This window comes from Thermobia domestica, chromosome 3, assembly GCF_964235325.1.
Source record: "Thermobia domestica chromosome 3, izTheDome1.hap1.1, whole genome shotgun sequence".
NCBI lineage: Eukaryota > Metazoa > Arthropoda > Insecta > Zygentoma > Lepismatidae > Thermobia > Thermobia domestica.
Window position 1 is genome coordinate 307,325,807 of NC_137456.1, and position 16,226 is coordinate 307,342,032.

General features: G+C 37.9%; 1 long non-coding RNA gene across 1 annotated transcript in view; it reads right to left on the minus strand.

The window, feature by feature from the left end:
* Positions 1-2,355: 2,355 nt before the first annotated feature.
* Positions 2,356-16,226, minus strand: part of LOC145682279 (uncharacterized) — a 243,747-nt gene continuing 229,876 nt past the window's right edge. The window contains exon 5 of the long non-coding RNA XR_014130889.1: positions 2,356-2,474. This is a non-coding gene — a long non-coding RNA (uncharacterized LOC145682279). The remainder of the gene's footprint in view (positions 2,475-16,226) is intronic.

Below are 16,226 nucleotides of genomic sequence, written 5' to 3' on the forward strand. Positions count from 1 at the left end.
GCTTCGCACCTACAACTTCACTGAAATACTGACCACATTTAGTACTACTTTCTCATATGTGTCTCAGTCAGCAACTCGATTCACCCAAACGTAAGGTTTACTTGTGAGCTCCCATGCCACCATTTGAGATGGACATGTCAAAGTGCAACGGAAGTATCTTAGTGTCGAATACTATGGCCATGTTAGAGTGTACTTCTAACAAGAAGGAACAAAGTTAGAATTAGACTTTTTTAAAAAGGTTTTTATTTTGAAAAAGTGCTTAGATAAGTACCAAACCCAGTAACATGGAGAGCTTCCAATAAGCGTAAAGATCATAATATTGTTTACAATAATTTGATATCTCAACTCGTTCCAACGATATGAAAATATCGGAAGATTTTGATATACTGCTTAAAGTGAAGTAGTTGTGGGCAATTGTTTTAACCCTTTTAGGATTTTAGGATTTTAAAGGTAAATTTTAGACTTTCAGTTAAACAGCTACTACATCATTACTATTTATCCTAGGATCCAGGTTCGTACCTCATTCTCTTCAGAATAAAGCAACGTTTCAAACAGTACTATTCGCATGTCCGTATCATATGCGTAGAATGCAGTCAAATTACCAAAAAGTAAAGAACAAATTAGTAACAAGCTGAAACTTGGTACAGATGTTCTATCAAATATAACTCAATTAACACAATACTAACAAACTTTTGCTGCCTTAAAAAGCGTTCCTGAACAAGGGGAAGTTCAGGGGAAGCTATACTATAACTAAGCTACAAGAGGACTACGGCGAACGCACCGAGTCAACTTTGGGAATATTCCATTCTATTAATTTCTGAACGTAGCTAAAGGAAAAGTATATGAATGAATGCGTAGTACTCTCCGTGGCTGAAAGTCATGGTTCGATAACTAAGAGGTTCGTGGTTCGAAACTCGTCTCGGAAGATGAAGATTTATAAATTCTTAATTCCCCAGATCTTAAGATCTTTCTGTACCTTCGCAATCATCTGATGCTCTAAAAAGAGTTCTTCACTTTAATTCGACAACTGTTTGATGTGATCCTCGCAGTTGGAAAACATTCCTTCTTCTGTTTCACAAAATCACAAATTTCGTCATAATATGGTTCCTGTCCGATCATTTTTTCTCCAATTCTAAACTTGCATATATATAGATCATCCCTCTCTATCTCCATATTTGAATCTCTTTCTTTCTCTCTCTCAATGTTATCTACTATGAACGCACAAGGCTTGGGATCAACCCTTCGACTCTTGAAAGCAAATATAAGTGTCCTAGCAATGTGCTATCGCAACTCCATAGGTTTGTTGCTAAAGGCAGCATCATTTCAGATTTTGTTCGCTGGAGATTATCCGCCGCCATAAGAGTTTCCCTTTTTATATCAGTGTTTTACTATATATTTCATCAAACAAATGAGTGTTTATCACATTCAAGGGAGGTGGGAATTACACCCTCCTGTCCTGACCAAATGACGGCCACGGAACATTTGCTTGCAATTACTGGGAAACAAAATGAAATTAATCATTGAGTAACACTCATTTCTGTCAGTAGTTTCTAGAGCTTTGCACCGCGCCTACATTACAGGCATGCAACCTACTGCCGAGATTGAAAATTTCCATAGATTTTACAAGGAGCATCTTCTTAGACTGATGTGATACGCAGTCTTTTAAGAAAGGAAAGAATGCAAATAATGGCGTTTATGAAGCTATGGGATCATTTTGTGACATTTTTATTCAGGCTCTACAAACGCATTTCAGAACAAACGAATGAAAGAGATGGTTTTAGAGCTATAAAGCTTGTGAATATGCTTCCTGTTTTTCCATCTGAATGGAAAGAGTATATTACGTCACACAGACTGCTTTAGACGAGGAGAGGAGGAGAAAGGAGAGGAGTTGGATTGAATATTAGGAGTAAATAGTCGATCGAGACGTGTGTTTCTGAATGCATAAGCACACGGCGCAAGAGTTTATTAGTAATTGGACTTAAACTTTTTGTAACATTTTCTATGCCACGAACTGTACCGATGTGAAGTTACCACCGGTTCACAAACACATTTTCGTTCTCTGTCTTTGCGTACCGCGGTGGATCAGTGGTAGAGCATTCACCTCTGGTGCCTGCGGTTGTTGGTTCGATCCCAGCTCCCGTCAAGTGAATTTTGTGGTGGACAAACACCGTATGCGTGGGTTTTCTCGGGGTTCTCCCGTTTCCTCCCACTTTCTTCATTACACCATTTCATTCATTTCTCATAATCACCGTCTCCTTTAACCTAGCCGGCATAACCGTGGGACGTAAAACTTAAGATTTCATTTCATTTCTGTCTTTGCGTATTAAGCAGAATTAGAATCCAATATGTAAACTATACTTACAATTCTCCTCTTCTTCTATGACAACATGTAGAAATTTTCTGTCAAATTCAGCTCACATTGGCGTATGCGTAGAAACGTCCAGCCTTTAAACTCAAGCCGGTCGTTCACAATTCTGCAATAGGAGAAACACAAAGAACAGTGTAGTTATTGCAATAAGTAAATTGCATGAACATTCTTTAGACTACGATCTTAACAGAAAACAATGGGATCTATATGGATTTTATATCACAATAGAATGGACTATTGCTAACTATGGCATAGAAGTTACAGAACATTACACTTTGATAATGTACAAAGAATAAGTGCTTCAGAAAAAAAGAACTGCTTTATGCAATTTTCTACGTTCCTTGTTAATGAGCACTACTCCGATTGATTAAAGCCCAAAACTAACTTCACAACTGGATCTAATTTCTTTGATGGCACTACTGATCGGATCTTTTAGCTGAAAAAAATAAAAATAGTGAGAACAAGGGAAAAGGTTTGAAAATTACAGGAATAGAAGGGAATTTAGTTCGCATTAAAATCCATACTTTGCACCATTCATAACACTACAAACGAACATAAAACTTGACAAAAGAAAGCATAATTGGAAGGACAATTCCACAGGAATATTGGCTCTTATCAGCCAATGTTCAATATCTACTTAGAAAAAAAATAGTAAAGAATCATCCACAGATTGTATGGTTGTTGTTACGGAATCTCAACGGAAAATTTACACAATGTTAGACGACTTGAGGAAAAGCTAAGAAGAATTACGGTTGATTGATTAACAATATTGGGATGACAATGAAAGCTGACAATAAAAGAAATATGTATCGATCAGTGGCGGATCCAGGGGGGCGATCGGGGTGATCGCCCCCCAGAAAAAGCATTTTTAAAATGTTATATATAAATAAAGCCCATCCCAGAGTTTGAAGCTCTTAAAAGTAGCTCCAAGTAGCAGTATTACAACCCCCCTCCGAAGTCCGTCCTGGATCCGCCCCTGGTATCGATTATAGGAGCAGAAGAGAAGGAAGTCAAACAGGTGACTTAGGCTTGGACTGTAACGGCGTTGTAAACGCGGCGTTAGGAACGCAGAAAAATGGGTGTTATTTTATCTTACTATAAGGATACAAAATACACAGCGTTGGTATCGCGATTACCATACTAGAGCGGTTACCAGATTATACAGCGCGTCTTACGCGTGTTGGCGTTAAATTTTTGTAATAAAATTAATCTTCCTTATCCAGTCGTGGCACTGGACACGGTGCAAATGAAATGTATAAGCGCACTTGTCCTATTAGCTGATTGCTTAGAAAGCGTAAGTGTATGGGAAATTAGAAAATAGAGAAGTCGGCTTTCAACTGGTCAGCTTCATTTAATGTTCGCGGAGCACCGGAAGTACGAGGATAAATTCTTCCAATATTACCTGATATAAGTGAAACGTTTTAATGAATAGTTGGGGTGCTCACATATCCGACTTCCACACCAAGTTTTTAGTTATTAGCACGCCCAGACGCGCTGAGTACGCTCAACGCTCGGTTACGCTGGCCGCACACTGAGGAAGCAAATGCGCGGAATCAAACGTTGTGCGTCATTTTCGCTCCATTGAGGTTTGTCGGAAAGTAACACTTCATCCATTCAAATAGGTCTACCACACACTGAATTAGCACATGCTCCAAGATCACTCGCAACTTTGATCGGAACTTGGAGCAGTGTCGGACGCCTAAACCTATTTCTTTCTTAACTGCGGGAACATTTCGATCGGCGCATGCGCAGACCGAGACCTGCACTTTCCGTTGCCTGCTGTTTATGTTTAGTTGTGGATTGTGTTGGATAGTTGGACGTAAACACAGTGGTGAAGTACAGTAACTACGCACACTGAGAGAGCAAATAGCTAAGTTTCTCCAGGCAAAACTGATTCGCAACACTTGCTTTAATCTGTTTGCTCCCTCAATGCGTGGGCAGCTTTAGCGCGACCGCTCTTCGCGTTGAAAGCATTCGTGTAGTCGAAGAGTCGTTACACAAAATCACCTGGAAGTTTCAAGTATTACTACATCTCCCTTATAGTCCGGACTTAGTGCCACGTCATTTCCTCTTACTTGCACCTCTAAAAGAATCTCTCAGAGATCTACATTCCCACAATGATGACAAACTGAAGTACACTGTCCTAGAATGGTTCATCCGCAGTGACAAATCTTTTCTATGCCGAAGCCTTCCAGGGTTTAGTCACAAACTGGAGTAAGAGCACATTTATGGCAGGGGTTATACCTTATACGTAAAAAAAAGAAAAAAAGTAAATGTAGTTTCCACTCCTTTATTTTTTACAAGGCCTTTTGACTAGAATGCTCTTAGTAAGATTAATCAAATAATATGCAAGATAAGATAAAATTAAGACAATGAAATGAACATCAGACAAATTAAAATTTCAGAAAAAAGAAAAAAAATCGAATTTCCATTGAATTAACTGTCAGAACGCGCTGCACTACAAATACAATAGGGAAGACACTGTTGTCAGAAGAGAGTTGTTACGAGTTAATGTAAACAAGAACACGATTCAGTGTCGTTGTTTACTTAACCAAATGTCAACGCTTGTGTACACAAAGTATAAATTGTATAAACTCCACTGCACACAATAGACTAATTTAAGACTGATATCATGTAAACGCAACTTGTAAATACGAAAAGTTAGATTACTGTTATAGTAGTATGTCCAAGGAGTTTGGTTCACTAATTAAAATTCCTTTATACATTTACCCTGCCTGTCCATGTGTTCGTCCAAACTCCTTTATATATTTACCCTGTCTATGTATCCATCAAAACTCCTTTTTATATTTAGTCTGTCCGTATGTCTGTCCAAACTCCTTTATATATTTACCTTGTCTGTCCATGTGCACATCCAAACTCCTTTATATATAAACCTTGTCCATATGTCCGTTAAAAATACTTTATATATTTACTCTGCGCATGTATCCATCTAAAGCCTTTATATATTTACCCTGTCTGATCATGTATCCATCAAATTCCTTCATATATTTACCCTGTCTCTCTATATGTTCGATCAAACTCCTTTACATAATTACCTTGTCTGTCTATGTGTCCGTTTAAAGTCCTTTATATATTTACCTTGTCTGTCCATATGTCCCCTACAGTCCTTTATATATTTACCCTGTCTGTCCAAACTCCTTCATATATTTATACCATGTCTGTACATGGGTCCGTCCAAACTCCTTTATATATTTATGATGTCTGTCCATGTGTCCGACCAAACTGCTTCATATATTTGCTCTGTCTGCCTATGTGTCCGTCCAAACTCCTTTATATATTTACCCTGTCTGTCCATGTGTCCGTCCAAATTGCTTTATATATTTACACTCTCTGCCCGTATCTCCGCTCGTCCGGGAGACAAAAATAAATCTGAAAAACTACTTGATGGATTACCATTAATTTTCTCTTCCACGTCACATATAGCTTCGGTTCTGAGAAGGGACGCTAAGTTTCAACAAAATGTGGATATACAATGACACGTGCGTAGCAAGGTGTCTCAGCCAGCGCTCATCTTTAGTGCAAGAAGACCCTAGTTCGATCCTAAGCCATGTGAATTTATGGTAGACCACATCGTGTCCATGAATTTTTCGGGGGTACTCACATTTCCTCCCAATTCTCATTCCACCAAATATTTCATACATGTTTTGCTTTCATTAGTCATTCATCTCTTCTCGCTTAAAGGGCGTAAACGTGGGACGTAAAACTTAAAAATTCATTTCATTACATCAGCGTTTCCCAACCGGTGTGCCGCGAGGAAATCGAAACAAAATTATTAATTCTCTAGCAACCAAATTGCAAGACATAGGAAAATAATGTATATTTTTGTATTTGGCATTACTATGAATTTCTACCATGGCTAACATTACTGTAATTGTAATATATTATTCTACATCTATTACTGTGTAGCAGACAGTATTTCGGCTCGTACACATTTCCACGGTTAGCTGCTATGTTACGCTTCAATTGAGAGTCATACTAACACCGAGAAATGGAAGCACTTATACGGTGCGCATCAAGTGAACGTTCGTAGAACACTTATTCGCACGTGAATTACAGAACAACACTTTGTTCAACAGGTGTGTTTTGACTTCGACGCATTGCAAGCTGCGTGACTGCAATAATATGCACCGGTTTTGGTTAAAACAGCAAAGTTAGAAGTACAAGACAATTGTTTGTTCGTTCGTTATTTAGTGATCTTCGTTCTTAGTGTAAGGTTGGATACAGTTTTTGAAAAAGAAAGCGTATTTTTAAAAATATGAGTTCTATATTTCATAGCAATTGTTATCTATTTTAAAATTAGAATAAAAAATAAGCATAATGAATTAGCATAGAGAAAACCAGTGATCGAGCTTTCATCTCTGTGAGAAGGAAATCAGTAATCACAGAAAAAAATTCCCATTGTATTTTATATTTGCAAATAATAGTAATAATAATAATATCTATGAGTGTGCCGCGAGAATTCAAGTTACACCCGTAGTGTGCCGCAAGTTGAAAAAGGTTGGGAAACGCTGCATTACATTATAAGAACCCTGCAGAAAGCACGTAAATAAAACAAGCAGAAAAATTGGAATTACTAGGCCACAGTCATATCGGATAACGTAGGAGGCACGTAACTCAGAGATAGAGCGCTTACTTCTGGTGCGTGGGGTAACTGGTTCCATCCCCGCCCAAGTAAGTTCGTGGTGGACAACATCGTGTCCGTGAGTTTTCTCGGAGCACTTCCGCTATCATTCCACTAATTCTCCCATCATCTCTCACTTGCCCTGTCTGTTCCATTATCTCCCTTAGCCTAAAGGACATGATTGTGAAACTTAAAAAAGAAAGATTTCATTTTATTTTCATTTCGGATACCATAGTTTTCTTCGTCGAAATTTAGGGTTCTTTTTCAGCAGAGAGGATATATGAGAAGGATTTTGGACATTTATAAGATAGAATCCAAAGTACCGTAATGTGTTCAATGCTCTCCCGGAATTGAACCCAAAACCCGGTGCACCAAAAGCAAGCACGCTAGCCATGATACGGAAGTGGCCCACAAGACGTGGAAAAATGATTTTGTAACAAATGCACAAAAAAAATTGACAAAAGATTGTAATATTGGACATTTAGTTTTCTCAACGAGACGAGACAGGAAATAAGGTTCTCTCGTCCCGTCTTGATTCTCAGAAGACTTTTCTCGTCTCATTTTCTAAATTTGTATAGAAAATTTATTAACTGATTTTTCTTAATTTCATTTAGAAAATACTACCATCCTTCAGTGTAATGAGAAGTCCACGAAGGGTATGATATCACAACATTTAAACCGTATTTATCATTAGAATATATTAGGGATGGCCAATACCGGAATTTTTACTTTCTGGAATCCGGAAAGTGAAATAAAAAAATTTCGGATTTCCGAAAAATCCTTAATTTAGAAAATTCCAGACTTCGGAAAAGATCCGGAATTCAGAAAAAATTGGAATTTCGGAAAAATTCCGGAATTTATCTGAAATTCAGAAAAAATCGAAATATTTCCGAAATCCGGAATTTTCTAAATTCTGGAATTTTTCCCAATTCCGGAAATTTTTCGAAATCCGGAAAGTGAAATTTTCGATTCCCGAAAATAAACTTTCCGAAATCCAAATTTCAGTCAATTTTGGCCATCCCTAGATTATACTGTATGATGACTTACATATCTTCAAACATTGATAAATGCTCTTCATGGCGGTCGTACAGTTACTTTATCAATTAATAATTTTGTTACTACGTATCAGGTAATACTAAAAGAGTCTTTGAAGTCTAAAACTTGAGTGATTAAAATGTTCCCTATGAGAGTCGTAAAACCCATTTTCAAATTTGAGATGAGATGAGAAAGATGGCAGTTCTCGTTCCGTTTTCGAGATGCGAAGCAAAACCACTGAACGGACGGACGGACACACTCACACACACACAAATACTAAGAAATTTTATGTAAACCCCAAACTAAAGAAAGAAACATAAGAGAAACAATAATATACTTTGATGGTCTGTATGTTACTATATTATCTACTCAGATGAGGAATGGAGAAAACCATAATCAATTGTTTCTTTATGAAAGCAAGACGCCTCACAGTCTGTCAGACACACTAAATATGAAAACCTTTTAAAAAAATTAAGTTGCGGGTTACATAAATATCTAGGCGAAAATAATTAGGTACTCTTAATCTTTTTATTATAAAAGGAAGACGCTTCAGTCTACTAATCACATTCGAATAGTTCACAGTCAGGCTAATTTCTAATAGTTCACAGTCAGGCTAATTTCTAATAGTTCACAGTTAAACCAATTTTTAATAGTTCACAGTCAGGCTAATTTCTAATAGTTCACAGTCAGGCTAATTTCTAATAGTTCACAGTCAGGCTAATTTCTAATGGTTCACAGTCAGACTTATTTCTAATAGTTCACAGTCAGGCTAATTTCTAATAGTTTACAGTCAGGCTAATTTCTACTAGCTCATATTCAAGCTAATAGCTGTAGCTAGCTGCGTTGTCTAGCGTGCATGTAATTTATTTATTTATTTATACATATTTCTGGACATTGTCGGCATTTTTTTCCCGTTACGAACGAGAGATTACGTCCCTAGGTGAGCACATTATCAGAGGAAGCGGACAAGGAAGGAAGCGGTTTGGGATTTGTATGTTAGGTACTATATCGGCATTTACCTGGTGTGAATGAGGAAATAGCAGGAGAAATCACACTCAGGATGGCTGGTCTGAAAAAGCTGTTACATCTTTTCCACCTAACGTCCCCACTGGGAATCGAACCCGGGACGCAGGTAAGCAGAAGGCTTTGGGGAACGAAAACAACAGCAATAATAATAATAATAATAATAATAATAATAATAATAATAATAATAATAATAATAATAATAATAATAATAATAAGAAGAAGAAGAAGAAGAAGAAGAAAAAGAAGAAAATGAGGAGGATAAAGAGAACCATGAAAATACCATTCATAAATGCGTTATATATTTCTTGCTGTATCAAGGTTTAAACAAACAGCTCTTATACAAAATAATATTGAGTAAAGAGAAAATCTGGGAGTTTTAGAGATGCAAAGAAGATAATCAATAACCGACGCGGAAAGCGCTATTTTGAATATATATGACACCCTGGGAGTTAATTACAGGAATATTCTAGATTAATTAACTTAATGTAGTGTGTTCCTGCGTTATATAATTTTTCTGCACAACTGTTTCTAATGAGTACTTCCATGCTTCGCATTACTATTTCAAAGATGTTATATTAAAAGCTTTACAATAAGCTTTGTACCTGAATTAGCAGTAACACAATACATTTACGATATATAATCATGCGTAAGTACATTATTTTTCTCTTAATACCCATTAGCTTTGACGTAATAATTATTACCTTTGAAGTATTTATCCCAGAGATTTCTGTGCAATTAGTTGTCCTAGAGGATTCTGTTGAACTAAGTAGTTCAGTATTTCATAGCGCGCATACATGTAGCTGTCACAGGTAAGTCGCCCAATTAGCTCGTTGTTCTCATCGGAATAAACAAACAGGGTGCGCCAGTGAATCGAGCGATTTTTAAATGATAGTGACATCACGAAGATGCTACATGCTCTGACATGCTTTTATTACAAGGTACAGTAGACTCCCGAGTGTCCGGCTCGCGATTATCCGCCCTACTGGTAGTTTTGTTTTATCGCAATTAAATAAGCAAGGCAAGACGTTGCATGGGCAACATTGCCAAGGCATTAGAAGCGGGCGTCTGCTACGATCCTGCTATGTGTCGTGTGCAAAATGCAAGTTTTAACAGGAAAAGAGCAGTGTTCTGCTCCTTGTTCATTGTTTCGTCAGGGTGTAACGGACCTCTATACAGTACGCTTGCCGCTGTTCCTGCTGTACCGTACATACAATACTGTTGGAAACAAACTAAAGATGGGTTGCCACGTTAGAAGAACTTGTAGCTCTCATAAAAAAATCTTGAAACCCTACCATATTTCACCATGTACACATAGTCTTGAAAGGGTCATAAAACATTTTTTCCATCTTTCAAGGAGTTGAACGATGTGCAACTTTCTGGGACGTCTTGCTTGCTACCTGCTATCGCCCTCCCGCTGACATAAAAGAAAAACCAGTTTCGCCGTTTCCGAAACAACGGATTCTTTTGGACAGGGAGGGGAAGTGCGCCAAAATACACGTTTTTTAATGAGGTGATTCACTGTTTGTCCACTAGAGTGCATTGTTGCATGATTGGTGATACCTTTCTTGCTTACAAGAAGTTGTAAAATCTAAACAATAGATAGAAAGATCGGGTAGCAAGGTCTTTTTAATGAAAGCTACAAGATTCATGTAAAATGGAAACGTACCATTAGAGATCTCTTGCCCCAATCACTACCCATTTTCCCCCACACAACCGTCGGCTGATCTTAGGCAGCAAGTGCGCTGTCATTCTATTCAATGTTGCCGTACTTCCATGACCTTTCATAAACTGGACAAAATTCTGCATTTTTTTTTTTAAGCAATGAATGGAAGATAAAAGAAAGGGACAACAGAGGAATGTGGTAACGTTGATTTTTAGGTAACAGGGGTCATAAATCTCTACCAAGAACAGGAGAGAGAGTTTTGAGAGCCTTCCAGATTTCTGGAAAACAGTGTCTTTATTTGTGTCTGCTAGTATACTGTATTCGTAAATTGTTCTTCGGGTATGCTTAATGTTTTCTTTTACACAGTGAAGATCTGAAAATTGGTGGTAAACGAAAAAAAGGTTGTAGTGACTATGGAGGAGACTATTCATAGAACTCCGGCTTCTTTGTTACCCGGCCTGCCCTTCTGCCACATTAGGCCGAATACTCGGGGTCTACTGTATATACACTTTAGCAACTGCTGAACATTAATTTCGATTTTTCAAAATGACATCCTCAATATGCCGTCCATTTCGAGGCACACACTTAGCGAGCCGATCGAGAAAACTTGTCACTGCCCGATGTAACATTTCTATCGGGATTTTTCGAAATCTTTTCTTGTATCTGGACTTTTAGTTTTTCAGTTCTGTGAGGTATTGGTGAGCAATACATAAGACTTTTCAAATGACTCCATAAGAAAAGAAAATCGCAAACATTCAGGTCTAATGCTCTTGCTGGCCATTCAATGTTAGCTTTTCTGGAGATGAGAAGTCCAGGCAAAAGTAGACGCATCCACTGTGGCTTGTGGTCCCATCGTGTTGAAAGTAGTAGTGGACACAAAAACAGTTTTTTTTTCAGTTTTCGGTTTTTAGAAAAAACGGTTCGGTTTTCGGTTTCCTTCAAAACCGGTTCCGGTTTTTTCCAAAATTCGTTCTATTTCTGACCAGAATAGTGTTTTGTCGTTCTCCGGAAACCGATTCCGTTTCCACAGAAATAGTTCTAAGTGTTTTCCAAAAGTTTCCATCGAAAAACGGTTCGGACCCGCTGGTTTTAAGGATAGGAAAGCTGTAAATTCTCTTATCATTTTAAGAAGTAGGGGTCTACATTGGAAAATATAATTGTTAGTTCAACTGTTGCAACATATTCCTTTCTATGAACCAAGATATCGTTCCAGAAATTGAATATGTTCTATAATTCAAGTCAAGAAACTCAACTTATACCCAATCAGCCATTATAAGAATGCTCAGGGGCGGAGGGACAGTGGCTCAATGATAGAGCTCTTGCTTCTGCTGCGTGAGGTTCCTGTTTCGATCCTCAGCCAAGTAAACTTGTGATGGACAATATGGTGTCCGCGTGTTTTCTCGGGGTACTCCCGTTTCCTCCCATATTCTCATTCCACCAATTAGTCCATCATCATTCACTTGTCTTAATCATCGTCTCCCTTAGTCTAAAGAGCATAATAATGGGACGTTAAACGGAAAGATTTCATTTTATTTCATGTAAAGAACGCTCAGAATCTATAACAAGTTGAATGATACGATGCATCTGTTTCCAGGCAGAAAACGAAATTATGTTCTTTGTTAACACTTTGACCGCCATCCCTAATTTTGAAGTTTGGCCATTCACGCCATGCATTTATAGCGTAGTGCTTGCATTAATATGGAGGACTGTTATAATCATTTTGAAAATAAAAAAAAAAAAAAACGGTTATTTTGGAAAGTGCAAATTTATAGTGCCAGTCCTATGTGACTGGCGCGGCGTGGTAAGTGGTTTATTGCTTCAGGACGCCGTACCGGTCATCTGTATATGTCTCCAAATGAAACCTTCAAACGCCGGTCACATATGACCGGCTCGGCTTAAGCGGAAAGCTCTGTGTCGGTCACAGATGAACCCCATGGCAGACAAATTGTTAAACTTCTGTGTGGAATAGTGTATAATGATCATGTATCATTTATTACTTACATTAATTCACTGGCTTATGTTCTTTCTCTTATGCCTGGATTGTATGCTCTTATTTCTTTTTAATTTTTCTTTCTTTTTTCCTTCCTTCTCTATCTTGTTTTTTTTTTTTTTTTTTGTATTTTTTCTCTTGTAATGTTCATGTTATCATTAATTAGGGTAGCTAAGAAGGCATGTTAGGAGCTGATGCCTGTGTACTTTCAAATAAATACATTTTTAGTCAAAGTATAGCATACAATAATAACTATTTGTTCCGTACGAGCTTTAGGTCCGTTGTACACTATAAGTGAAAATAATGCTTATTTAAAAGCTCTAATTGTTTTGCAATCAACATTTAATTTTTAGTTTACCTACTACCAACCTAAACTCTCAATACTGTACAAGGTGACCCATGATTATGATGTTTGACTGACTGTAGTATTTGTGATTCTGGACAAAAAGTTTTGATATGGCAATACTGTGTATCCTAAGAGTGGGAATAACAGTCACTGGACTTAAAACTGCTAGTTGATTGATTGATTGATTTTTACGTCCCGTTCAGCAGTGAGGCTATATGAGACATGGACCTACTGATTAACGTGGAATCCGAACCATATGAGCTCCCGCCGGGAATCGAACCCGGGTCTCCCGCGCCAAAGGCGCGTTCGCTAACCGCTTAGCCACGGAGGAGCTCTTAAAACTGCTAGTGTATGACAGACAAGATGACGGGGGATGAAAGCTGGATTGGTCGACGTGAGTCTATAGAGTGACCAGCTCGATCTCCCGATTTGAAACCATCTGACTTTATCTTATGGGGCGTTTTAAAGGACAAAGTGCATCAAGATCACATACGCAATTTGGCCGAACTACGGGAAGCTATCACAGAAGAGTTCCAAAGGATAACATTATGGGTCTGGTAAGCTGCTTGTAACAACGCTGTTCTTCGTCTCCAAGCATGTGTCTATTTGAATGGCGCATTAGTGGACCATTCCATGGAGAAAAATGAAATGAAATCTTTGAGTTTTACGTCCCACGGTTATACCGGTTAGGCTAAAGGAGACGGTGATGATGAGTAATGAATCAAATGGTGGAATGAAGAAAGTGGGAGGAAACGGGAGAACCCCGAGAAAACCCACGCACACGGTGTTTGTCCACCACAAAGCATTCCATGGAGAATAGAGATTAAAATTCTTGTAAGGAAAGACTTGTTTATGTTCAATCTTATGTTCAAGTTACGTTACTAGTTTCATTACCGCGGTCTTTGAATCATCATATACACAATTATGAGTCACCCTGTATAATATGCAATTATTCGACTTCGTTATACAGGCTAGCGGTAGCGCAGATAAACACATGTATTAGTGTCAGGTAACCAAGTGGTAGCTCAGGTATCGGAAACAATTAGCATGACTGTTTATTATTAGAATTTTGTTGTGACACACAGACTGAGACGCTTGTCGTTTTTTTTAAAAAAAAATTAGGATTCCGTCATGGTCAGTTTTCAATACTGAAACAGGAATTAATTTTTTGGACGACCCTCGTATGTTATTTATTTATTTATTTATTTATTTTTTACAGCAAAGCAGCGATTGAGTAATTCGCAGCAAAACTAACATTAAGAAATAGGTTAATCTTTACACCAAAAGACATTAAGAAACTTAATCCAAGTAAAAGGCAATTTGGGTTGAGATGGTAAAGTATCATTAAAAACGAAGAAAAAAGAAATTACAAAATAAAAGAGGGGAAAGCTATTCTGCTGCTGGTGCATGAAACAAGGAAACCCATACATATTACTTGATAGCCTTCAGCCCTGAGTGCAAAGAGTACTTGGACGCTATTCTCTACACAGCAGATATGCTTTTAGTTGGCTAGTGTGATATCTCCTTCCGCTTGCGGGGAACCAGAGGAGTGTCGCGTCCACTGACCCTATTTCCGGGTTTCTGGAGCACTTCTTAATGTTTACATATCGCGACGGGTTATCGATCCTCGTACCCCTACCCTTGAGAGGGTGGTTCTTCTCTCCCTCTTACACCTGCAGGATCAATAGCAGACTTACGAATCGGAATAGCATGTATCACCAGGGGCAACTACCCACAACACAATTCATTCTTAACGACTACATATACGTACGTACTTTATTTTCCTTTTTTCTGGAAACAGGTCAGCGACGTATTTGAAGGTATCTATTACCCTCATTCATATTGTAGGTAAGAAAGCCGATCGAAACTTCCACTGTACTTTATTCAATGCTCTCACGCACACTAGTTACGACGATTCATGCCGATCTGTTACCTAACCTCATAACGAGTTTACTGTGCCGACATTAAAATTGGATTTTAAATGTTATATGAGCAAAAGTGAAAATCTATAAAAACATGATTTTCCCCGTTTAATTGTGTGGATATGACAGTTGACTGCTGATGTGCAAAAGAGAACATACTGAGCATTTGTTTTGGGGAAAGGGGATAGGATGGGGAAATATTTGGCATTTAAAAAGCAAACAAATGGTTGAATTATAACTACTATAGTTGACTGGTCGAAAGGCCCACCTCATTAGCCTAGTGATCGCAATACCTTTATGTCACAGATTCGAATACTGCTTTGTTAGTTGAAATTTAGCGTGTTTTTACAGCCTCCGGCTATATGAAACATGAACCTACGATTTAAAATGGAATCCGAGGAAGGGGGGGCGTGGTGGCTCAGTGGTACAGCGCTTTCTTCTGGTGCATGGGGGTCCCTGGTTCGATTCCTTGCCAAGTAAGTTTGTGATGGACAACACCATTTCTGTAGGTTTTCTTGGAGTACTCCCGTTTCCTCCAACTTTCTCATTCCACTAATCTTTCCATCATTATTCACTTACCTTAATCATTCGTCTCCCTTAGCCTAAAGGACATAATCGTGGGACGTTAAACTGAGTTTATGCGAGTGACATTCGTAAATTTCCATCCACGATATGTACACTCATGTCCAAAATGATTGTTACATATCTATAACTGTCTTTTTGTAAGAATATAATTTGATAATGATTTTGCAGGGTACTTTTAATACTGATACTATGTGTATAATCGGGAAATGTATCTTTGCGGTAAATTTCATAGGAAAAGAATTATAAATACGAAAATTAGAATGAGTAAAACAAAATGTTGCTAAATGGACAAGAAAGTTTTATTTTCGTTTTATGGTTCTTATTTACTGCTCTTTTGACATGAAATATGCCATATACATGTCTTTGCCGACTATACACATACTAACATTATAAGAAATACCGGGCGAATTCGTTATCAAATTATATTCTAACAACAACATATTTATAGACATGCGACAATAATTTTGGACATCAGTGTACCTGTAATTATCATAATCGAGATATCAATATGGTTCTCTCGCTGACATTTTTCGTGTAGGTAGCAGTGAAATCACTACCAACTATACTATTCTTTATTTGTACTGGTTCTGTCTAGTTGACGCTATGAGTTCCGTTTGGCGTCATTGGTTTAAATTTTCGTTGCAAAATT